The following is a 23,523-nucleotide window of genomic DNA, read 5'->3' on the forward strand; positions in this document are numbered from 1 at the left end:
TCACATGTTTGTGGACTGCCCAGAGATCCAGACATTTTGGAAAGATGTGAGTAGGGCCTTGTCTAGTATGCTGTAGATCGATATCAAGGTAAGCGTCTTGCTTGTTATCTTTAGATGTGCGGATTCTCTGGTACAAACTACAAAAAACCAGGCAAGGTTGATTTTCTACTGTATTCTGCTGGCATGTAGGGAAATATGTAAACAGCGGGTGGCCGTGGTCCCTCGCAGCTTTGATGATTAGGTACGCTCCGTCAAATATGTTGCCAGGTTGGATATGATGGGGTTTAGAAAGCATGACTTTTGGTTTCCCATGCTGAATTGGTGTGAGCAACAAACTAACAAAGTCCAATGATTAAGTCTTCTCTGCCTCGTCTGGCACTTCTGCCCTCCTTTTCCCTCCTCTCTTGATAAGGTGAGAGGGTGGAGAGATAGAAAGGGAATCTCAAAGAATATGGAGTTTCAAACAAACTAGGGCGGTAAAGTGTGGAACCCCCATTTTTCTTCTTCCTTGCTTCCAGCACATAAGGGCATGATACTCCATTCAAAGGTGCAAATGGAATGGTGTATTGTAGACGCAAATGAGGACAAAAAAAAAAAGCTTGCATCTAAATCTGCCCTCTTTCCTTACAGCCGATTCTCTCTCCTCTTGTTCAACTCCATCTACCCCAGAGGCTGCCCACACCACCTCCTTTCACTGCAAAAATCCTGCTAAAAAAGAGCCCCTACCTCTCAGCTAGGAACGTGTATATCGTTCAGCAAAATGTTTCAGAACATGTGACATTAGTCTTCGTCCTCCATCCAAATGAAGTGAAGAAAGACATCGACATGCTATGAAAGTTACTCTATGCTATGAAATGAGTGAAGCTTTGTTTTAAGCAACTGAGTACTGATAAAAGCAAGTTACAGGCTGTAAATTATAAGAAGCTCATTTCTTTCACGGAGAAAACATTCCATTCTTATCTCAAGGACAGTGCTGAAGCTCACAAAGCAAAAACTAAATCACAAGCTGTACAAGCTTAAATCTATAGGTGATATTTACGCTCTCTCAAGTGCAATTAAATCAGGATGGTTAAATACAAGAAATACTTCATTACAGACAAGCAATTTTTAGCCAGGTATTTAAAAAGTTGTCATAAAATATGCTTACACCAAGCACAACTTTACTTACCACCAAGGACATGTAGCAGTCCCAATGAAAAATGTTTTTCCACAGAATTACAAGTAAACAGCTGTCAAACCATGCACAGATGTCACAAATGTATAGAAGAGTGTCAATGTAAGCTTAACAATTAATGGGTTATTGTCAGTGTCCTAGACAAAATCTCATATCATCCTTTAAATTTGTTTGTTGAATTTTTAGCCATTAAGTGAAAAATAAATCAATCAATTAATCAATCAGGGGTTTGATAAGCACACTACTCACCACGAGTCTCAAGGCACTAAGGGGAGGGGGGGAATGTGCAGCTCCTTTGGGGTCATCTGAAGAAGCAGGTCTTGAGGTCTTTCCTAAACTGAAGCAGTCTGGGACTTTGCCGGAGACGGAGGGGGAGGTCGTTCAAAGTCTTTACTGTGAGGTAGGAGAAGTAAATTCCACCCGCACTGTTCCTGTAGATGCGAGAGACGTTGGCCAGAGAGAGGTCGGCTGAATAGAGGTTTCTCTTGGGGGCGTGGAAGGAGAGATAGTTGTTGAGGTCTGATGTTGTGGACGGCCTTGTATGCGTGCGTGAGCAGTTTGGAAGTTATTCTTCTTCCTTCGACAGGGAGCCAGTGGAGATCGGTGAGGTGTTGGGTGATGTGGTTGTGCCAGGTAATATCGGGGATTAATCTGGCTGCAGCATTCTGGACGGTCTGGAGCTTGCGGAGTAGTTTTTTGTTTATTCTGGTGTAGAGGGTGTTGCTGTAGTCCAGCCTGCTGGTGAGGAGGGCGTGTGTGACCATTTTTCTGGATTCGGAGGGGATCCATCTGAATGTTTGACGGAGTACCTGGAGGGTGTTAAAGCAGGCTGAGCATATGGCGTTGATCTGGCAGTTCATAGGGAGTGAGGAGTCCAATATGATGCAGAGGTTATGTTCATGGTCTGTTGGTGTGGATTGGTTTCCGAGGGCGGGGGGCCACCAGGTGTCCTCCAAAGCTGAGGGAGTGGAGCCAAGGATGAGGACTTCAGTTTTCTCTGAGTTGAGTTTCAGGCAGCTGTCCATAATTTAGGTGGCGATAGCTTTCATCCCTTCGTAGAAGTTGTGCCTGATGATGTTGGGTTCCTTGGTGAGGAAGAGGATGATCTGGCTGTTATAGGCATAGGGGACGATGTTGAACCCATGGTTTCTGACGATGGTTGCGAGGTGGGCCATGTAGATGTTGTAGAGGGTGGGTCTAATGGAGGATTCCTGGGGTACACCGCGTCTGGTCTCTGCTGGTTCTAAGAGGTAGGGTGGGAGCCTGCTTCTCTGTGTTCTGCCTGTGAGGAATCCAGTCTAAGGCCTTTCCTCGAATGCCGGCGTCGTGGAGTCTGGTGGCTAGTGTGTCTTAGGATATGTGTCAAAGGCTGCAGATAGGTCCTGGTGTTATATTCCATATAGGTACCCCAATATAGGCCCGGGTAACATCCCAACCATCCACCGATATTCGTCCCTACATTACATACATAACGGGCTGCTAGGACTGACCCTTTACCTAGTTACAGTACTCCTTACCGAACGTGGGGTTTCCCTGAACAATAGCCTCATACATTATGCATGAGGATCCTTGGATTCTAGGAAACTCAGCTGGACTACCACCTCCTGCATAATAACTATATACAAGGTTAGTTCCCTACGTCATCCTAAGTCCAACAGAGGCACAGCAAGGTAGAACCCTTGGAGATACCTTCGGGTATATAAACATAACATCTTGCTGAGATAGTAAGAGGAGATCACAGCTTCCATGCCGACACACTGATGTGAGACGCTGAGGTTCCTGCATGCAAATACCCCTGATCGCAGGGGTCTAACATCTCTTGCGGGGTGTCCAGCTTGAGACCAAGACGGGGTCCCACAGTCTCTCACTTCAGGTAATGGGGGTGACTTTATTCTAGAGGGATTCTTGGCTTAGCACCTACACACATGCTAGGTACATCTAGTTAGGATTGCATCGTAGGAGTACGCGTTTTATTGTCATGTATTTTATACACTTGCCTGTATTCATGATTATAACAAGATGGTAGAGATCTACCATTCTTTTACTTTCTTAGTGCTTCTCATCATGTATATCTGTTACTGTTTGGTGGTTGTTTCAGCACACCTATTTTACACTAGAATGACGATGGTTTAATAAATGCTTATTGAAAACGTCCATATCCTTTGTTATTTGAGTATCTCTCTGAAACGAAGTGAGCACGAGTGACTGAACGAAAAGTCTTACACTGTTTGCATGATTCTGAGAGATCAGGGTTGTTATGTTCGATAGTTGCCAAGAACTATTCTCTCTTAGATAAGAGGAGTTTCTAGTGGCACTGTGAGCTAGCTGGTATACAGGCCAACATACCCGGTGGTGGTGTCTAGAATCAGTCCGGACACCAAGCCCGCAGTGTATGTTGTCTAAAGGCGCAGATCCTGTATAGGTTTTATAGGAACTACATGACACTGGAGGATGAGGGAATACCGGTCTTTATGCTGTTTCCTGTACCAATGATCCAGAGTTATAAAGCAACTACATTAACCTGCCACTTGGAAAGTCTCTGTTCTCAGAATTATACAAATGAAGCATTTGTTCTGATATTAGAACAGGCATCCAGACATGCATGGTGTATCCGCCATTCATGGAATATTGGTCACTGACTGGAATCTGTCATGATATGTACATGTTCATACTGGTGATTCAATAATGTCTGCATCAGCTCTTTTCAGAGACAGAATTGTCCTGTGAAGAGTACAAATTTAGAACCGAACCCTTGAGCTGTCTTTGCAAGTCTTAGACCCAGGTACTTACAGTCCTTCACAACCTGGATTTGAAGCTCAGGGTGCAAGCACTCACAAAGCGTCTTTGCAGTTGTTAGCAGAGTGACACTTGTCCAGACATTACAGACATGCTGATTGGCCATGGCGTGTTTCAGCAAAAAGACGTGAGACATGGGAGTTCGAGCTCCGCATAGACTTGTCTAAACAAAGTCCAGGGGCCTTTCACAACACGATACTGTAGACTATATGGAGGTGGTTGGATTATTGATAGTTAAAATGATTTTGATGTTTAATGCAAGATGGATTTTCATTGCTATATTGTAGCATCTTATTGAGGCCACAGCCCAAACAGCATATCAGTGTCATTTGACAGTTAATATAGGTGAGCCAGGCCACGTGGAAACATGTAACGTCTTATAGGTGCATGCCTAGATGGGACATTTTGCAAACAAAGCCAGGCCTGGGAGGGTTGTCAGAATATATAATGGAGTGTCATCTCACTTAAGATGTGAGAGGGCAAGCCAAAGAATCTTGGTTACACAGTCTGTAGTTTTTTGTTAAGAATTTGTTTTCTTAAAGGAACGACAGGACTATTACATTCACTGCTGCCAAATTATGCTTGGAAGGATATGATTGTCCTCTCGGTTCTTGTTTACAAGTGAGTTGGATTGTGGTGATTTAGTCAGCATGACTATTATGGCCAAAATATGTGTTTAACATGTATTCACCTAAACAGCATTTCTGTCCTCTGCATGGGGTCCCTATAGAGAGGGTATGGATGCCTTTGCCCTTCTTCTAAATGACATTTTGGAGATTGGGTATGAGTCCAGAAAAAAAACATCTTCAAGGTTGTTTAGAGTATCTCAAAATGTTGCTCTCAGAGGTTGCACCTATGGTCTCAAATACATGTAACAGTAGAAGTGGGCTATAGCCTTGAAGATGGCTTGTTTGGAAATCATCTGAAAGAATAAGGGCAGGGATGGCATCAGAAAGGGCATGGCCACCAATGACTTTTCAATATGATTGATAATGACTGTTTAGCCAAAGCCAGTTAAACAAAGCCCATTATGACTTCAAGTTTATCATAGACAACAAAAGCCAGCAGGGCCTGATTTAGAGTTTGGTGGATGCAGAGAAGACTGCAGGGGAGTGATGGACTGGCCAAAGTTAAAGTGCGCCACCACTTTTGGGTGAAATGAAGCCAGAGTATGACGTAATAATTTGTCTGAAAGAAAATGTAGTATATGCAGGGTGAACAAACAATACTTTCAACTCAGTGATACATCACTCTAAGCTAATGCCAATAAGAAAAACAACTTTAAGTGTAAAAAGTATCAGGGTGCTGCTGTGCATCAGTTCAAAGGTAGCACAATTCAAGCAGAAAAGAACCAAATTAAGGCAAGGTAAACATATTAGAAAGTGCCTTTAAAACTGCATTACAACAATTGATTTTAAAGTGGGCTGACCAAGAAAAGGAAGGAAGGCTGAAAGGGCCAATAAGTAACAGTGCCCATATATAAACCTTGCTGTACCAGAGATAAAATGAACAGAACATCAAACAGCTTTGTCTGCAGATGGTCGATGTGCTCTTTCATGCTCCAAGCAATGAATTTCGCTAATTGCCAGAACAGATGGACGTGGTGGATATGTGGCAAGTAGCCAGAATAATATCCACCACCTTTGGTGGAAGATCAAAGAATCCATGCACAGAGGCATAGATTTTGGAGGTTTGGATGCAAAATACTGCCAAGATGTTGCAGGTCCTTCCAAAGATGCAGACAAAAAGCAGGACATATGATCAGATTCAGAATGCCACCATACAAGACCCTCCAAGCCCAGTCCCTGGCTATGAGGATGAGCTGTGCTTGTTTCCTCCTGAGCTTTTTTAATACCTGTGGGACCAGTAGCAGAGATGAGAATGCCACCAAAGGCTGAATACATTTCATACAGAGCTCTGAAATTCAGGGCACTAAATCCTGGATTCTGAGCATTCTCTGTGGTAGTGAACATATTTATCAGGGGAACGCTCCTCCAAGGGAAGTTGCCCTGTGCTAGCTCAGAAAGCAGGTGCCATTCACAATCAGCAAGGCGAAATCTGCTGACCTTGTTTGCTCTAATTTTCAGGGAACTTGCCAAGTGACTGACCATAAGAGAGATCCCAAGAGGATCCACTCACCTCCACTGCCTGCAAGACTCTAGACAGAGGATGCACGAACCAACTCTGCTATGCTTGTTGCAGTACCACACAGTGGTTGGGTTGTCCCTCGGACCTGAACAGACCTGCCATTGATGGAAGACAGAAAGGCTATGAGGGCCAGATGCATGGCACTCAGTTCCAGAAGGCTGAAGTGGTCACAGTACCCGATCGTCAATCAAAGTTCACTGATATCCACTTAGCCAGGTGACCTTCCCAGCCCAGAATGGACATGCCCATAACTACTGACACCCATCAGGTTGGTATCTGTCATTCACCACTGAAGAGCCTAGGCTGCTTCCTCTGATATACACATATGTCTGACAGGCACCCCTAGCGTTACACAAATTGAAGGCAAAGAATCCACTGAAGGACCCTTGTGTGCCTATGGGCAAGAGGGAGTAGCAGTATGCACAAAGCCAGTAGACCAAGAAGTCTCATAAACACGGGGGCCAAGCACAAGAACTCATGCTTGAAAAATCAGAATGATTGCCGTAATGTCCTGAACTTGATGTGGTGACAGAATGCCCTTTACAACTACAGTGTCAAGGATTGGGATTGTGCCTATAAATGGAATCCTCTACATAGGCTGAAGCTGGATTTCGACTCATTGATAGAGAATTGCAGTAGGGACAGTAACAAAACTGTCACTTTCAAGTGATCCAAGACTAAGGTGAGTCTATCTTTAGCAGCAAATTGTTGAATTACAGGAATACATAAATCCTCAACCTGAGATGAGCCACTACCACTGCCTTCACTTTCATGAACACTCGAAGCTGAGAAAAGAACAAAGAGAATGCCGGTAAACTTGAAGTGCCCTGACCCAATGACAAACCAGATTAAGCACATTTGGGGCTTCAGAATTGGCACACATCCTGCAGGTATAAAAACAGTAACTAGTCCAGAGGATCAATGGCTTTCAGGACCTGTCCTAATATCGATATTTCAAACTTGTCCTTCCAGAGGGAGCAATTCAGAGGAGGTCCTATATCAGCCTGTGCCACCCCCCCCCCCCGGCATTTGTGTTCACCATGTTCACCAAGGCATGTGCGACAAGACTTTCCAGAGGCAGATGTTGCATTGAGAAGTATGGGTCACGATAAGCAGATCTGTAGCAACAAGCAGTTGGTTAGCTCACCGGTGGTGCAGAATACAGTTTGGACTAGGTCGACACATAAGCCTCAGTCAAGTCTTCACTAAAAGACATTAAGGGCTCAGCCGTCGAGGACCCAGGCTGCAAAATATGTGTTGGCAAGTTTGCCTTAGCCTCTGCAGCCTTTTGTATGACCCAGTGGTAGCTGATAATCTTTGAAAGTAGTGGGTCATAAAACTTGCTTGGAGTTCACACAATTTTTTTAAAATTTGCCTTGGGCGTTCTCCATATATTGAAGAATTACCTTCATTTTTACGACAACGCATCACTAGTGGTTATTTCCCCACCCTTCATTTAATTAATTTGTCCTCCTTTTGTTGGACCCTACTCCCCTGTTCTACATCAGTCCTACGACACCCTTGCATTGCATGCGCTTTCAGGGGCTTCGAGATGGCACTTTCACCATCATTGCTGTCAGCATTGGGCCCACATATATGAATACATTGTCTATTTTACATACCGTGCTGTATGTCCTCGTAGATCCAGACCACCTCTTCCAACTGGGGTCACTTATTTGATTACAGCAGGCACACATAGGTTAGATCTTTGTTTTCTTTGGTGTAAAACAACGTACAGCTTTCTGCGGAATGCCATAACTCTTAGCATAGATCTTGCCAGATGAGGTATGATGGGCCAGATGTATGACCACTGGCTTTTGCGACTCGCAAATTGCAAACAATTGCAAGTCGCAATTTGTGAGTCACAAAAGCCAATGAACAACAGTGTCAGAGACACCCTTAGCGATTCCCAATGGGGTCGCAAAATGCGAGGCTCATAAATATTAATGAGCCACTCGCATTTTGCAACCCCATCAGGAATGGCTGTCCCTCCCAAGGATGGTGGCCTGCTGGGCTAAGCAGACCTCCATGCCACGCCCCCTTCTGAGGCCACGCCCACCGCAAACCAGTATTTAAAGCACTGACTACTAGCGCCATAATTATCCTAGACAGACCTCCTGAGGCGGAAGCCGGGAGAGCGACCTGCTGATATTTTAATTTGTTATCAGAATCACTTGGTGTTTTTAAAACCACTTACCCTCTCCCCCTCCTTCACCACTTCAGGGCACTAGCCTGCTCTTGGACACGCCGCGCAGCCGATATTAACGCTGCAGCGGGAAAACACCTATTCGAATGTTGCCGCCATTTCCTGCTCGTTCACAGAGGCCACGCCCCCTTCTGAGGCCACGCCTACCGCAAACCAGTATTTAAAGCGCTGACTACTAGCGCCGTAATTATCCTAGACAGACCTCCTGAGGCGGAAGCCGGGAGCGCGACCTGCTGATATTTTAATTTGTTATCAGAATCACTTGGTGTTTTTAAAACCACTTACCCTCTCCCCCTCCTTCACCACTTCAGGGCACTAGCCTGCTCTTGGACACGCCGCGCAGCCGATATTAACGCTGCCGCGGGAAAACACCTATTCGAATCTTGCCGCCATTTCCTGCTCGTTCACGGAGGCCACGCCTCCTTCTGAGGCCACGCCCACCGCAAACCAGTATTTAAAGCGCTGACTACTAGCGCCGTAATTATCCTAGACAGACCTCCTGAGGCGGAAGCCGGGAGCACGACCTGCTGATATTTTAATTTGTTATCAGAATCACTTGGTGTTTTTAAAACCACTTACCCTCTCCCCCTCCTTCACCACTTCAGGGCACTAGCCTGCTCTTGGACTCGCCGCGCAGCCGATATTAACGCTGCCGCGGGAAAACACCTAATCGAATCTTGCCGCCACTTCCCCGCCTCCTCGCCAGCCACGCCCCCCCGAACGCTGACTACAGTCTTATAAAAAATGTGCCTCCCCTGGAAGCGCAGCGGACGAGCACAGCGGGCGCGACGAAGGCGCACCGAAGGCGCGCCTAAGGCAAGCCCGTCTGCCCCGTCCGCGCCAAGGTAGTGCCATAGGCCACTTACGCTGCCGGTTTAGACCCTTTACATCAGCATCAGCTTCCTTCCGGGCCTCCCTACTCTAAAGAGGAGCTCATCCAAATAGGTAAGCAACATGCAGATAAAGGAATACTTTCTTTAGTACCTACATCACAGCCCCGGGCCGACGTACTATGTGAAGACGTTTTGAATTGCGGGCTATTAAATGTTAGGTCCCTGCCTAAACATTGCACTGAGATCCAACTTCTGATTGACACTCATGAACTAGACATTCTGTTCATGACAGAAACTTGGACGCGTCCAGACTGCTTGGTCGACCCTGGATTTGCTTGTCCACCTGGGTTTAAATTTCTCCACTCCCCTAGGCCTACTGGTAGAGGTGGGGGTGTGGGAGCTATTTTCAGAGCCTCTTGCAGCATTAAGGTCCTTACTCTTGACCTTACTTTGGGCACCGAGATGTTAGGGCTTTCAATCCAGACCCACGCTGGGACTACTGTCACAGGGATAGTTTGCTATCGCCCACCAGGGGCGTTTAGCCTTCAGCAGCAACAAGCGCTAACCACCACCCTGACTAACATCGCTCTATCGCACCAGAAGATATTTATACTTGGTGATTTCAATCTCTGGCATAATGGCACCCTTGACTCAGCTCTCAGGAACCTACTTCTTACCTGTGATAGTTTTGGTCTCTCTCAATTGGCCATCAAGGCCTCCCACAAAGCAGGTCATCTACTTGATCTGATCTTTGCGGCTCCAGATCTGGTGGTAATGGGGGAAACCCTTCCGATGGACTGGACTGATCATTCCTTGGTTAAATTCTTTCTTCACAAGAAGACTGGTCCTTATAAGGCCCCTGTGCTGACCAAGGAAATTAAATGCAGAGATTGGAGAGCTCTCTCACGCTTACACCCTTCTGGTGAAGTGTTCCATTTGCAACAGCTCTTTGATGTGAACAAAAGTACAGGCGAAAATTATAACTCTCTTATCACCAGTATCTCAACGGTTGTCGACATCCATGCCCCTCTTAAAAGTCAGACTTGCAGAGGTAAAGACTCTGCCCCATGGTTTAACGACGATCTAAAACTGTTAAAACTTGAATGTAAACAAGCAGAGAGAAGGTGGAGACGCGACTATAAGGAAACGTCCAAAGAAACGTGGAAAACTAAGGTCCATGCTTATAAAACTCTCATTAAAATATCCAAAGCCGATCACTACTCCTCTCTGATCTGTAATACTACCAACAATTCTAGGAGCATTTTTAACATCCTTAACAGCGTCACTAACCCGGAATCTTGCAAAAATTCGATCGTCCCGTCCCAAGACCTCTGCGACAATCTGGCCACTTTCTTCAAGGAGAAAATAGAACTTATCCTTAAAGACCTGGACACCCCTCCTGATATTGAAGCTCCCCTAGTCTTGAATCCTGTCACTCCGGAAGATCGATCACCTGACTCAGCTAGGACTCCAGATGAATCACTTCTCAGGTTTCCACCGCTTACATACAATATTTTTACTAAGATAGCAAGAGGGATTGCTTCCGGGTCTCCTCTGGACCCGGTGCCTCCCAAAATCTGGAAGGAATTTGAAGATGAACTTTTTCCCCCTCTCCACCTAATCTGTAAGCAATCTCTAATGATTGGCACTGTCCCTGCCCACTGGAAACGAGCGTTAGTCTCCCCCTTGTTAAAAAAACCTTCCCTAGATCCTGACTGCTCTAAAAATTACAGGCCCATCTCACTGCTGCCGTTCCCTGCCAAGATAGTGGAGCGGGTGGTCAGTAATACTCTCTCCTACGACCTGGAACATCATCTACTACTTGACGGGGACCAATTTGGTTTCCGGCCTGCCCATGGAACCGAAACAGCCCTCATCACCGCTATGGACGAACTTCAAAGGCGGGCAGACAGAAGACAGGCATCGTTCTTGATACTGCTCGATATGTCTGCCGCCTTTGACACGGTGAATCACAAGATCTTATTGAGGCGACTGTTGGAGGCAGGAGTGACGGACACGGCGCTGCAATGGTTTCACTCTTTTTTACAGGACAGGCAGCAGGCAGTATCTTTGCCTCCTTTCCAATCAGCCTTTTCCCCGGTAACGCACGGAGTCCCCCAGGGCTCTGCTATCAGCCCAATACTTTTTAATGTATACCTCAGGCCGTTAATTCTACTTATCAAAAGTTTCGGCATTAAAACCGTCAATTACGCTGACGACACGCAGATGATCCTCTCCTTGGAAGGAGAGGATTCTATCTCTGTGGAGGTCCTACATAATTGTCTACAGGACACATCAAGGTGGCTGAAGGATAACTCACTTCAGTTCAATGCAGGGAAAACTGAGGTGCTCTTTAGCGCTGGTTCGAGGATCCCCCGACCGTTCCCTAACAACTTCTGGCCCCCGGAAACAGGCTCCAATGTACAGCCTGCGGACTCTGTCCGCAACCTAGGGGTCATGCTCAACCACAGGCTTAGCATGGAGACCCATGTTCAAAAAACATCGGCCTGCTGCTTTGCCATCCTCCGCTCTCTAAGAAAAGTCTTGCCCCTCCTACCCACCCTGGCCGCGCCCAAGTGGTTAGATGTACCATCCTGAGCAGGCTGGACTATTGCAATGCCCTCCTGCTCGGGTCCCCTGAGTTTCTGCTGGATAGGCTCCAAAGGGTCCAATCTGCGGCTGCAAAATTGGCCTTGGGGCTGCCGAGAAGATCTCACGGACCATCTGCATTGGCAAAATTGCACTGGCTCCCTCTCAGACAGAGGATCCAGTTTAAGGCCCTCTGTATTGTTTTCAAAGCCCTCCATGGTACCGGTCCAGCCCCTCTCCAATCTAAGTTTGCGTGGTATGTTCCTACCAGACATCTTCGCTCCTCTGAGGCCAAACTGGTAGTCATCCCCAAATTTAGGAAGGTCAGAGCCGGTGGTAGATCCTTCGAGGTGGCAGCCGCCAGACTTTGGAACACCCTCCCCATCGAGATTAGGCACATCAATGAACTCCTGCCGTTCAGAAAAAAGGTTAAAACTTGGCTTTTCCCTGGTTAGCTTATTCCCCTCTGGTCCACTTCTCGCTCTTCCTCTGATTCTGTCAGCGCCAGGATGCCTGCAATGGTGACAGTTGCGCTTTATAAATTCCTAAAATAAATTAAATAAATAAATAAATAAAGCAGTTTTTTTTAAAAATGCAGCCCGTTTTCCTTAAAGGAAAAAGGGATGCATTTAAAACAAAAATGAAACTTTTTCGTTTCATTTTTTAAGGGCAGGTAGTGGTCCCTGGGACCACTGACTGCCCTTAAAAAATATTTTTAGAGCCAGTCACAAAGGGGAAGGGGTCCCCCGGGGACCCCTTCCCATTTGCGACTCCATAACCACCCAGTAAATTGCGAGTATTTTGCAACCGCAATTGCGGTTGCAAAACATTCATACATGGCTTGTGAAAGTCGCTATTAGGAAGGGAACGCCCCTTCCTAATAGTGAGTTGCAAAACCTATGTAGAAAGTCGCAAATAAATTGTGACTCACTAAATAGGCTTTGTACATGGCCCTGTACGTGTTTGCATGCGCGAAAGGTTCGCAAACCAATATGTGCCTGAAAAAACGGATCGTAATATCTGGCCCGATATCTGTTATCCATTGTAATATTATTATGTATTGATTCTAACAGTGTACCCATGATATATGTTTCGGAAATGTCATTCTCTCCTACTTAGTTGCTCCTACTTAACTGTCATGCGCTATATTCTGGCTAATGCGTTAATTCAATTACTCTGTGCTGTTGCATTATTGTTCATATGATGCACTGTATTCAGTCTATTGACCAAAAAACTAAAAAAATCTTAAAATATTAAAATGTCAATAAACAGATTTAAACAAAAGCAAAAAAAGAATTACCTTCATTGTGCGAATGACAGCATTTTATTATATGTACCTCCTTATGCCAAGAACTGCATACAATATTTCAGCACCAGAAATTTGCCATTGATACTGCCCATGGGTGGTCCATCTGTCAAAACCTCCAGTATTTCAGAGGTAGAATTTTCTTGCCCCTAAGCCATCTCCTCAGCACCAATATGCCATGGCTGCCTTCTACAAGGCAATGAATTACCTTTAGTATGCCAGCACCAGCATTTTGCGGTAGGTGTCCACTTATGTCAAGGATTACTCCCAGTATTTCAAGGTCTGCATTTTCCCTTGGGTGCCCTCCCTTACGGCAAGAATTACCTTGAATGTCAGTGCACCAGCATTTTTCCATGGGTGCCCCCATACCAAGAATTTCCTCCAGTATGCAAGCACCAGCATTATTTCACAGGGTCCCCATGCCAAGGGTTACTTCCAGTATGTCAGGGTTCCATTTTTCCATGGGCGCCCTTCCTTATGCCAATAATTAGCGCTAATATGCCAGAGGCAGCATGTTGCCTTGGGTGCCTCCTTAAGCCCAGGATTATTTTAACCATGCCGTGGCCAGAGGAAGACTCAATCATAAAATACGCAAAAAACACACTCTTAGTCGCTTACACTCTCTCACTGTCACTTATACTCACTCCCTCTCACATTCACTCTTCCGCCTCACTCACTGTAAATCACACTCTTTCACTTACTCATTCTCACTCATACTTACTCCCACTCACTGTTACTCACACAAAAACATACTCAAACTCACTGGTTCTCACTCTTCATTACAAACACACTAACACACACTCACGCTTTTACACTCACTGCCTTTGCACCCTGGTGCAACTGCACCTGCTGCAGCATTGATAACTATACCCCTGACTTACAATTGTAATTTTATAAATATTTTATTAATTGTAATTTTATAATTTTAATGTAATTGTTTTTAATGTGGCTGCTTTTAACTTATTTTAGGGCTGATGTGTCTGATTATTTATTCAACCTTGCTTGTTTACGCAGGAATAATTTTACTCTGTGCTTGTATGATTTTCTTTGAAAATCGAATAAAAGTTAATTGACTTGACTTATACCCCTGATTAACTTCCACGCCCTTTCACACTCTCCAATCACTCACAACTTGGATTCTCAATTTCACTCTCATGTACATTCTGACCCACTCACACACAGTCACTCAATCTCATTCACTTTCAATCACTCACAAACACAGTCCCAAAGAAACATTCTTTTTTTACTTATCGAGCTTCCTTTGCTGGCAACTCGGAGGCAGCAGCAGAGCAGGAATCTCGCTTTGGACATTACAACAACCGAGCCATCATTGCCATCGAGGAGCCAGACAGAGCAGCAAGGCCAGGTTCGAAAAGGGAAAGACCCATTTCAATCCCATTTCCATCTTTTTGATGGGACTGGAAGCACAGCCATATCAGAAACTCGGTCCATGGGCAGGGATCCTGCCCCTTCTGCTCTGCTTTGATCCTCATTGCCCTCAGGGGTGCACTGATGTGTGCCCTGACAGTCACATTTTAGCAGATCTACTGTTCTCATGAGGAATGTGCAGTATATCTGCTAAATAAATTGTATTGTGCCTGTGTGAGGAAATCATAGTTGAAATGCACCACTTACATGCATAATCCAGACATCCACCTACAGAGTGCTATGTTTTTAACCAAGCCTCTAGAGACAGATCATCGCTCAACCTCCTCAGCCCAATCTTCCTCCTGTCCTCAGGAGCCTGGAGACAAGACCGAGAGGGCTGATCTGCGCTCTGTCAGTGTTCATGAAAACCAAAGGTCGTTTTCATGAACACTGCTGAGTTAAATAATTAGCAGCAGAGGCCGGGGGCAGTAATTGTCACCTCACAGGAGCCAGGGCTGCACCCTGAGATTCCTGATAAGTAGCTGCCACTGGTATGACCACCACACAAGATGCACTCTCCTTGCACCCAACAAATGCAACAAAGGCAAACTTTGTGTGGCTGCATGAATTACATCTGCTTCCTATAGGCGCGACACAGATGAAAACCTGTGTTCTTATGAGGGTCCTTCCTGAACAATGACGAACATTTTTATTGCAATAAGTTGGTAAAACACCAAAAATGTTGGGAGTAGAGCTCTAAATCAACATCGAAGGAAAAAAACAGCATGCAGCTCCGTGTCTCCAAAACCAACGTTGGGACAGAGTAGACACAGAGTCTGGGGGTGCCACTTGCCGTTGGGCATGAGCTATTGCAGAAGGTTTGCCAGATCCAGTCTGGCACTTTGGATCTACAGTTAGATGTATTTATGAGAATGTGATAGGCAGTGGGAACGCATTCCAGACTAGACAAGAGAGGACAATGTTAGATTTAAAACAAGCTAAAATAACACTTACAGCATATCCATGAAGACCGACATCCCCTTTTGGTCCAGGCAGACCCCGCTCTCCAGGTAGACCGGGCGCACCAGTATTGCCTTCAGTTCCCATAACTCCTGGAAGACCCTGTTACAAAGAAACCATAATAGACAATGTGCAGGAACTCTCATAAAAGGATAATGAGTGGCTAAACTGGTAAGAATGATACGTAGTGAACGGTAAGAAAGTGCTCATGGTAATCCACAAACAGCCCTTGGTGACACAAAGGAGACAGGCACTGGGTTAAGATGTCCTGTCACTGGAGATGAGAAGCTGCAGTTAAACTTTCCAAAAGGAGCTTCTAAGGCCCTAATGATGGGCAGCCTAGTCTTTCAGAGCCTGTAGAAACCCTAAAAGCACAAAGAACCACTGATCTAACCCCCAAATGTGAGAAGCAAAGTAATTAGGCAGGTGAGCTACGAGTGTGTCAGTGGTGCCCTGCATCCACTGTAGTCCTCAGTCAGGACATGTACATGGGAGCACCCTCTCAGCCAAACTGAAAGTCCACCCACCTGATATGCAGTTGGGTAGAACTTAAGTGTATCCGCGAAACAGCCTACTACAACTGTCACAGACATACACCTCCGACAGAGTAAGGGTCATCCCCTTGTGGTGGAGTAAGGGCCACCTCTGTTGCAATGGAGTACCCTCTCCTCCAAACGCCTAATCAATCAACCCCTAAGTGCAATGCGGAAGCATGATCCATGAGTTAAAACAAAGCAAACTTGGTGCAACTTTACCATTTAAGGGCTCAACTCGAAAAACTGGTATTTTTAGGTTATGTTTCTCCTCTAGTCATGTCTTTAATCATGATTTCTACATTAACTGACTTGTATTAATCATTGAGTTTGCATATGCACGTACTACTAATCAGTGACTCAATCTGCTATGTAGATATTTCTTTAACTTGCAAGACAAGGGTATTAATTATCATGTGACAAGGGTGTGACACGCAACAGTCTCCTTTATATCTTCTGCCAGAGTGAAAAATATATTACATGCCTTAAAATATATTAAAACTATCTATTTTTGTGTAGGTGAGGTTGTTTATTTTTCGTTTGAATCCAGGAATTAGGCATTAGAAAACAAAATGATTACTTACCAGTAGGATAAGTTTTGCAGCTTGAACAGTTTTCTGTATTCACATACTGTGCATTATTCCACCATCTAGTGGTTGGGTCCGGAAAAGTATTTGTTTAAAAAAAAAAAAAATTCTGTTTGAGGCGTCGTCGACCGCCATTTGGTGCAAGGTCCATCCCTCGTGTGATGTTAGAAGGCACCCCGAAAGTTTTTTCCTTGAAGAGATCGTCTTAAATTCTGTTGTCTATAGATGTTAGTTCTTTGGTTTCCATGATATCCTGCCCCACCTGTTAGTATTCCTCCTCATAGGGGAGGTGGGTGGATCACATGTGAATCCAGGAAACTCTTCAAGCTGCAAAACTACTCCTACTGGTAAGTAACCATTTCGTTTTGCAGCGTGAATTCTTTTCTGGATTCACATGCTGTGCATTAGATTATGTAGCGGTTTCTCCCTCCTTGGGGAGGCTGTGGTAAGATGAGGAAGACTTTGCCAACAGTTGTTGAAGTACCCTTTGTCCTACTTGAGCTTCCTTAGTGATCTGTATATCCATGCAGTAATGCTAGATGAATGTGTGTGGAGATGCCCATGTTGCTGCAGCACATATGGTGTCTATTGGCACATTGGCCATGAACGCTAGGGCTGCTCCCTTTTTCTTGTTGAATGTGCCTTTGGCAGGGTGGTCAATGCTGCGGCATAGTATATTTAGATTGCTTCTACAATCCAACGAGCAATTGTCCCCTTTGTCTTTTGGAATTTGAGTAAGAAACAAACAACTGATTGTTTTTATGGATTTGTTTTATTTCTTGTAGATAGTAAAATAAGGGCCTCCTTACGCCTGAGGTATGGAGGCTTCTTTCTAGTCGTGTTTGTGGATCTTTGAAGAAAACCGCTAGCTGTATGCTTTCTTTTAAAAATGTAATCTGCTTACTACTTTAGGTAGGAATTGAGGGTTTGTCTTTAAGATAACCTTGTCTTTGTGGATTTGCATGTATGGTTCTTCGATGGTCAGCGCTTGTAGCTCACTTACTTTTCGTAAAGAAGTTATGGCTATTAAAAATGCAGTTTTGGTGGTGATGTATTTCAGTTCTGTTTCGTGCTTGGGCTCGAATGGCTCTGTCATTAGTTGGGTTAGGACTGTGTTTAAGTTCCACATCGGTGCTGGAGACTTTCTTGGAGGTGCAATTTTTTTTGATCGTTCACGGGATCTTTTGATGACTGGTGCTGTGAAGAAACTTTTACACGATTTCCCCCTGGTATAAGCTAAGCTACAATTGCCGCTAAATGCACTTTGAGGCTTGAGTAGTTGATGTTACTGTCAAGCAGATGTGTCTGATATATGAGCACTGTTTCCTGCGTGGAAATTGAACTTAGGGTATTGTTTTTTGTGCACCATGTGGCATACCATTTCCACTTTGCTGCATAGCATCATGTGGTTTGTTTTCTTGCTTCTTTTAGTATTTCTATTGTTCTTTGAGGTAAGTTCAAATGTCCAAACTCTTCGTATTCAGGCGCCAAGCTGTTAGGCTGAGTGTAGCTGGTTCTGGGTGAAAGATTTGTCCCTCTTGCATAGTGAGTAGGTCTTTGTCTGCTTTGAGCTTGATAATTTGTCCTCTGGACAGTTCGACCAGACTTGAGTACCGGGTTTGTCTTGCCCATTGAGGGGCTATGAGTATTAGATTGGTTCTTGGTCGCCTGCTTTTTCCAAGACTCTTTGCATTAGGGGGATTGGAGTAAAGGAGTATGCAAATGTCCCTGACCAGTTTAGTGACAGGGCATTCCCTTTTGATAGGTGGTGATGAAACCTGGAGGTGAAGAATTGGCATTTCTTGTTCTCCATTGTTGTGAATAGGTCTATCTCGGGGATCCCGCAGAGGTTGAAATTTTGTTGCAGAGTTCTCTGTTTCATTTCCCACTCACGTGAGCTACTGTTCTGTCTGCTGAGTTGATCCACTTCTGTGTTTTCTTTCCCTGGCAGGTGAATTGTCTGTAGGCATATTTTCCTTGAATTGACCATTTCCAAATTTCCTGTGCTAGTTTGCTTAGTGCAAACAACTTTGTACCTCCCTGTTTGTTGAGGTAGAACATCATCATGGTGTTGTCCATTTGAATTAATACTGTTTTCTTCACTATGTGTGGTTGGAATGCCTCCAGTGCCAAGAACACCATCTTCATCTCTAGTAAGTTGATGTGTTTTATGGAGTCTGGGTCATTCCATTGACCTCGTACTTTCAGGTGACCTGAATGTGCTCTCCATCCCTTGTGGGACGCATCTGTTGTGATGGTCACTGAGGGAGTTGGAGTCTTTAAAGGTCTGCCTAGTGTTATGTTCTTGGATGCCCACCATTGTATCTCCATCTGATTTTTTTATGTTACAACCACTAGATCTTCCCAACTCCCTGTGGCTTGTGACCAAATGCTGCAAAGCCACTCTTGAAGAGGACGCATGTGAAGGGGGATGGATAATGCTATCATGCCCAGGAGTGTCATGACCGTCCTCACTGTGAGAGACTGACTCTTCTGGTACAGGCAAGTTTGTTGTTTGATGGCTTGTATTCTTGTTTATGTCGGGTATGCCGGAGCAACCTTGGAGTTTAATCTTGCCTCTAAAAAGGTTTTTTCTTGTTCTGGCGTTTAGGATCTTTTTTTGTGGTTCATTGAAAATCCCACCTTTTGGAGTGTATTGATAACCTGATGGATGTGTGCGTAACATGTTTGCTTTGATTTTGCTTTTATAAGCCAGTCGTCTAGGTAGGGGTAGATGTGGATCACTTTCCTTCTTAGGGATTGAGCAACTGCTGCTATTCCTTTTGTGAGGACTCTTGATGCTGATTTTATCCCGAATTGTTTCCCCAATTGTGGATGGTGTCAAAGTCTCTAGAAGAAAGGAGGAGTCTCCTTTTTCCTTTTCTAGGTGGCCCCCGAAAGTGTCAGCTGCTCTCATGATGAGGCTGTTGAAGAAGGCTATATCATCTGGTGGTGAAGCCTTGTAGGGATAGCAACAGATCCCTTTTTCTGGGCTTTCTGTATCAAGGTCATTCCATTCTTCCTCGAAAGTCTCTGAGGCTTCTTCCTCTTCTGGTGCGTTGAGTTCTTCTTCGACGTCTTCTTCGTGCGGTTTGGGGATTGCCGGCGATTCAAGGATCTTTTCCTCTTCTTCGGCATTGACGGTATGCTTTGTGGGAATGCGGAATTCCTAAGGGTGGTGTCAAACTCCTTACTTCTTTGAAGGAGTGGCACAATTTCCGCTTTAAGTCATCTCTTTTTCTTTTCAACCTCAAGGGCCCTTTCAGCGTCTGAGGTCTAGAAGATCCTCTTCTTTGCTGTGGTGGTTTCAGGCTTCGAATGTGATGTCTTTTTCTTCGTGGCTTCTCGTTCGGCACTTGCCTTAGGTGTTCGACAATCTTCCCTTGTCGGTATCCCTGCTGACTCTCGGTCATCATTTTCTTCAATGTCTGGGCTGCCCTTTGTTGTGCCTTCTTTTTGTGGCCCTTGGGTTCTGATGGTTGCGGGTTTCTTACCTTGTCGGTCTTCTTCTCGGTGTCCTTCATCGCTTTCTTCACGCTATGCCTCTTTTCGGCATCTCCGTTGAGTATCTTGTCTTCCGAGCCTCCGTGCGACGATTCTGCGGGCATACCCTGTTCGTCCTCGTCGCTTTAGAGGACTAAGTCCCTCAACGAAGGTTGTTTCTGGCTCGATAGCATGGCTGCGTAGTCGTCTTCTCTCAGCTTTCGGCTTGCCTTGAGTGTCTTCAACACAAACACCACGCAGGCCTCACAGTCCTTATCATTGTGATCCTCTGAAAGGCAGAGGTTACAGACGTCGTGTGGATCGCGCATTGCAGATTTTCGGTGACACTTCGGGAAGAATTTGAAAGGGGTATTTTCCATGGCCCCTACCTCGCCCTCTGTCGATCCGTGTGTGTCGTTGTTTCGTCAGTGTTACTTGATGAAAAAATGGTACCTAGACGTTCTTCCAATTCTCCGGTGTCTTAGTAGTTGATGATCGGTGGTATTTGTAGTTGAATTCTACGATTCTTTTGAGGATTTCGTCCAAATCTTCAGAGAGTCTCCCTTTGCTTCCAGACCCAATGGCGGGAAAAAGAATCTGAAGATGGCTAGTACGCACAGGAACTTCCGTGGCGCCCCCTGATATCACACATGGGATGGACCTAGCACCAAATGGAGGTCGAAAACGCCCCAAACAGAAAAAAAAAATGAATATTCCGGACCCAGCCGATAGATGGCGGAATAATGCACAGCATGTGAATCCAGAAAAGGATTCACGCTGCAAAACATGTAGTTATTTTGCTTTGCTCATGTAAAGTAAAGTTTGCTTCATCTCTGTGTGTGCAACTCTGCACGTCTTCTATTCTGCAGTTTACGTTAAAGGGTGAAATTTTCCTTTTCTATGCAACTTTGTATTTCTGGTAACTAAAATTATGAGTGAATACAGAATAACAGTGTCCAGGCTTTGGCTTAAGTGCTGATGGAAAGTAGCTCATATTAAGGCTTTGAATGAAAACACTGTGCTCGGCTGAACATTGCAGAATAAGGTTCCAGGTGATAATGGCCCCACAATCTCACTAGGAAATCAATGTGAGGAATATACAGGGCTTTAAGTGTGCCGGGTCCTGCCAGTAATTCACTACCAGCAGTTCTAAAAAGCAGGCGCTGGCGGTCCTTGTCGTGCTCTCCCATTTTGCCCTCACCCTCAGGATAATTTTTTTTTTAAATCTCTGCAGCAACCACTCTTCACTGCCTTTGATGTAATTAAACAGACTGGTATAATACTTTCACGGTCTCATTCTTTAAAAAACTCAGGCATTTTCAATATTATATACAAAGAAGCCATAGTTGTTGCTTATCTATCTTATTCTGCTAACAACCATTGACAAAACCAATAGTCCTGGTGGGTTGTAAGTGTAATGCCCTTATTGTATTATATATCTGGATGCAATGACAAAGCATCAAAATACAAGTCGGGCGGCACACTATGCTAAACACAGATTTTTAGCTTATGTCTTGTAAGCCACTCCCTTGATTACATTGGCCACGCCCTTTTGTCAGCTGCAGGTCCAGGAGCACTGAGGTCAGGCCATGGCTCCTCCGAATGCAAGAGCTCCTAAGTAAGTCATGTTATCGCCCTGAGCTTCATTTTCCTTATTGTCTATAACTGGGAACACTACAAACAGGTCACTGGCTTATGCTATTCACTATATTTATAATCCAGACCCTTGGGCTATCCAGAGCGCTCTGTCCTTTAGGGGGATAGCCCTGTGACTGATCACATTTGTCCCAGGGATCCCACAGGGTTACCATGTGCGGAAACAGATGGGACGATTTCAATAGGTAGGAACATCAGCCAGTACAGGTATGTACGAGCCAATGAAGGGGCTGAGGGCGCAAGGGAAGTCCGCCCCCTGTCCAATCACCTTGTAAAGTAATGAGGAGTGTGCAGCCCTCCCTCTCCTGTTCCGCAGCATGCCCCGGCAGCCTTTCCACACCTGTTCCCTGATATCCTACATTCCACTTGCCCCATCACCCCCAACCCACATAGGTGGCCCTTACATTAATTACAATCAGCTCAAAGAAAGTGGAAAATGGAGGTGGAATTTTCCCAGGAATCCGGAACTGACGTGCAGAAAAACTCCCTGGCAATTCTCGGTCTTCATTGTTATTCCCTATTTGGGGACAATAACTTGCAAATGCATGGGGCAGGGGCGTCATTACCAACCGAAGCATGTGATTTGAAACCCTGGTAAGTTCGACACCCTGCACCATGGAACTCGTTATCAGGCCTGGACAGTCACATACCAGACATACCAGCCAAGTATTATTAAGAGAGTCATCATGCCTTTCGGCTAAGTAGGAAAATACTTTAAGCTAAGGAGGATTTTTTTTTTTTTTTTAGTAAAATGGATATCATGCTAATGGGGGGTGACATATACACAGAGCTGTGGTCTTACCTGAAGTCCAGGGTTCCCTTTTTGCCCAGCATCCCCCCGAAAGCCCTGTGAGTAGAAAAAAAATATATTCAATTGTTTTATTCACAAGTGACCAACATAAATCTATGAGTGCTGGATTCATACTAACTTGTTAGGGTAGCACTGGTAATGTAAATGAGCTACAGTTAGCTGTATTGTACATATATGTATCTTCTGGAGATATCTTAAATATAATGGGTCTAGCCCGCCTGGACTAAAGTAAGATTCACTTCTTTTGATGCATTAAATATATACTTCTCTGTACAGGTGCAAATTAGGGGTAATTTATAAAAAAAAATGCATACAATCGATAATCCTCTGTCAATTCATGCCCAAGGGAGCATCAAATGACATTTGAAGTCTGGGTGAGACCTCGGAACCTAGTAAGCAAGAAACATAATTTGGGGAAAGGGGGCAAAGTTGGAATGCTGCAGTTTCTTGAAATTGTTTCAGGGCTTGGTGCCAATTGGACTCAGGGAGGTTCGTGTTGATGGACCTCTAGTGAATAATGAGGCTGGAATTCAGTAACATGCTGCTGTAAACACTAGATCAAATCCTTCATAAAAACCATTTGTGCCTGAGGATGGATGCCTGTGAAAGGTTGGAGAAACATTATTGGAGGGAAGTGGAGGCAAACTGTCATGCACCCCACCACTTGGTCAAAAACAGCAGCAAGAAGTAATTAGGGAGAGGCTGCATGGAAACAAAGTATGGGATTTCTCATCCAGCCCAACTCACGTCTCATCAGAAATCACAGAACTGTGGAAAGGGAGTTTGGGTGGTCCAAGCGGCACGTGTTGAAGAGTGCTACCACCTGATCCCAGTTTTCGCAGATCTATCAGCTTTGTGGTTGGGATTGTGTCTATGTTCCTCAACTTCTTGCCTTTGTGAATCCATGCTCCCTTTTATCTATCTGAACGCCTGGGAGCATATTTATCATTGCTTTTTGTCACCCTAGTGCCACGTAAAGGGCGCAAAGGTTACGCACCTGCTAAGTCAGATTT

The sequence above is a fragment of the Triturus cristatus genome, chromosome 4_2 (genome assembly GCF_964204655.1).
Source record: "Triturus cristatus chromosome 4_2, aTriCri1.1, whole genome shotgun sequence".
Lineage (NCBI taxonomy): Eukaryota > Metazoa > Chordata > Amphibia > Caudata > Salamandridae > Triturus > Triturus cristatus.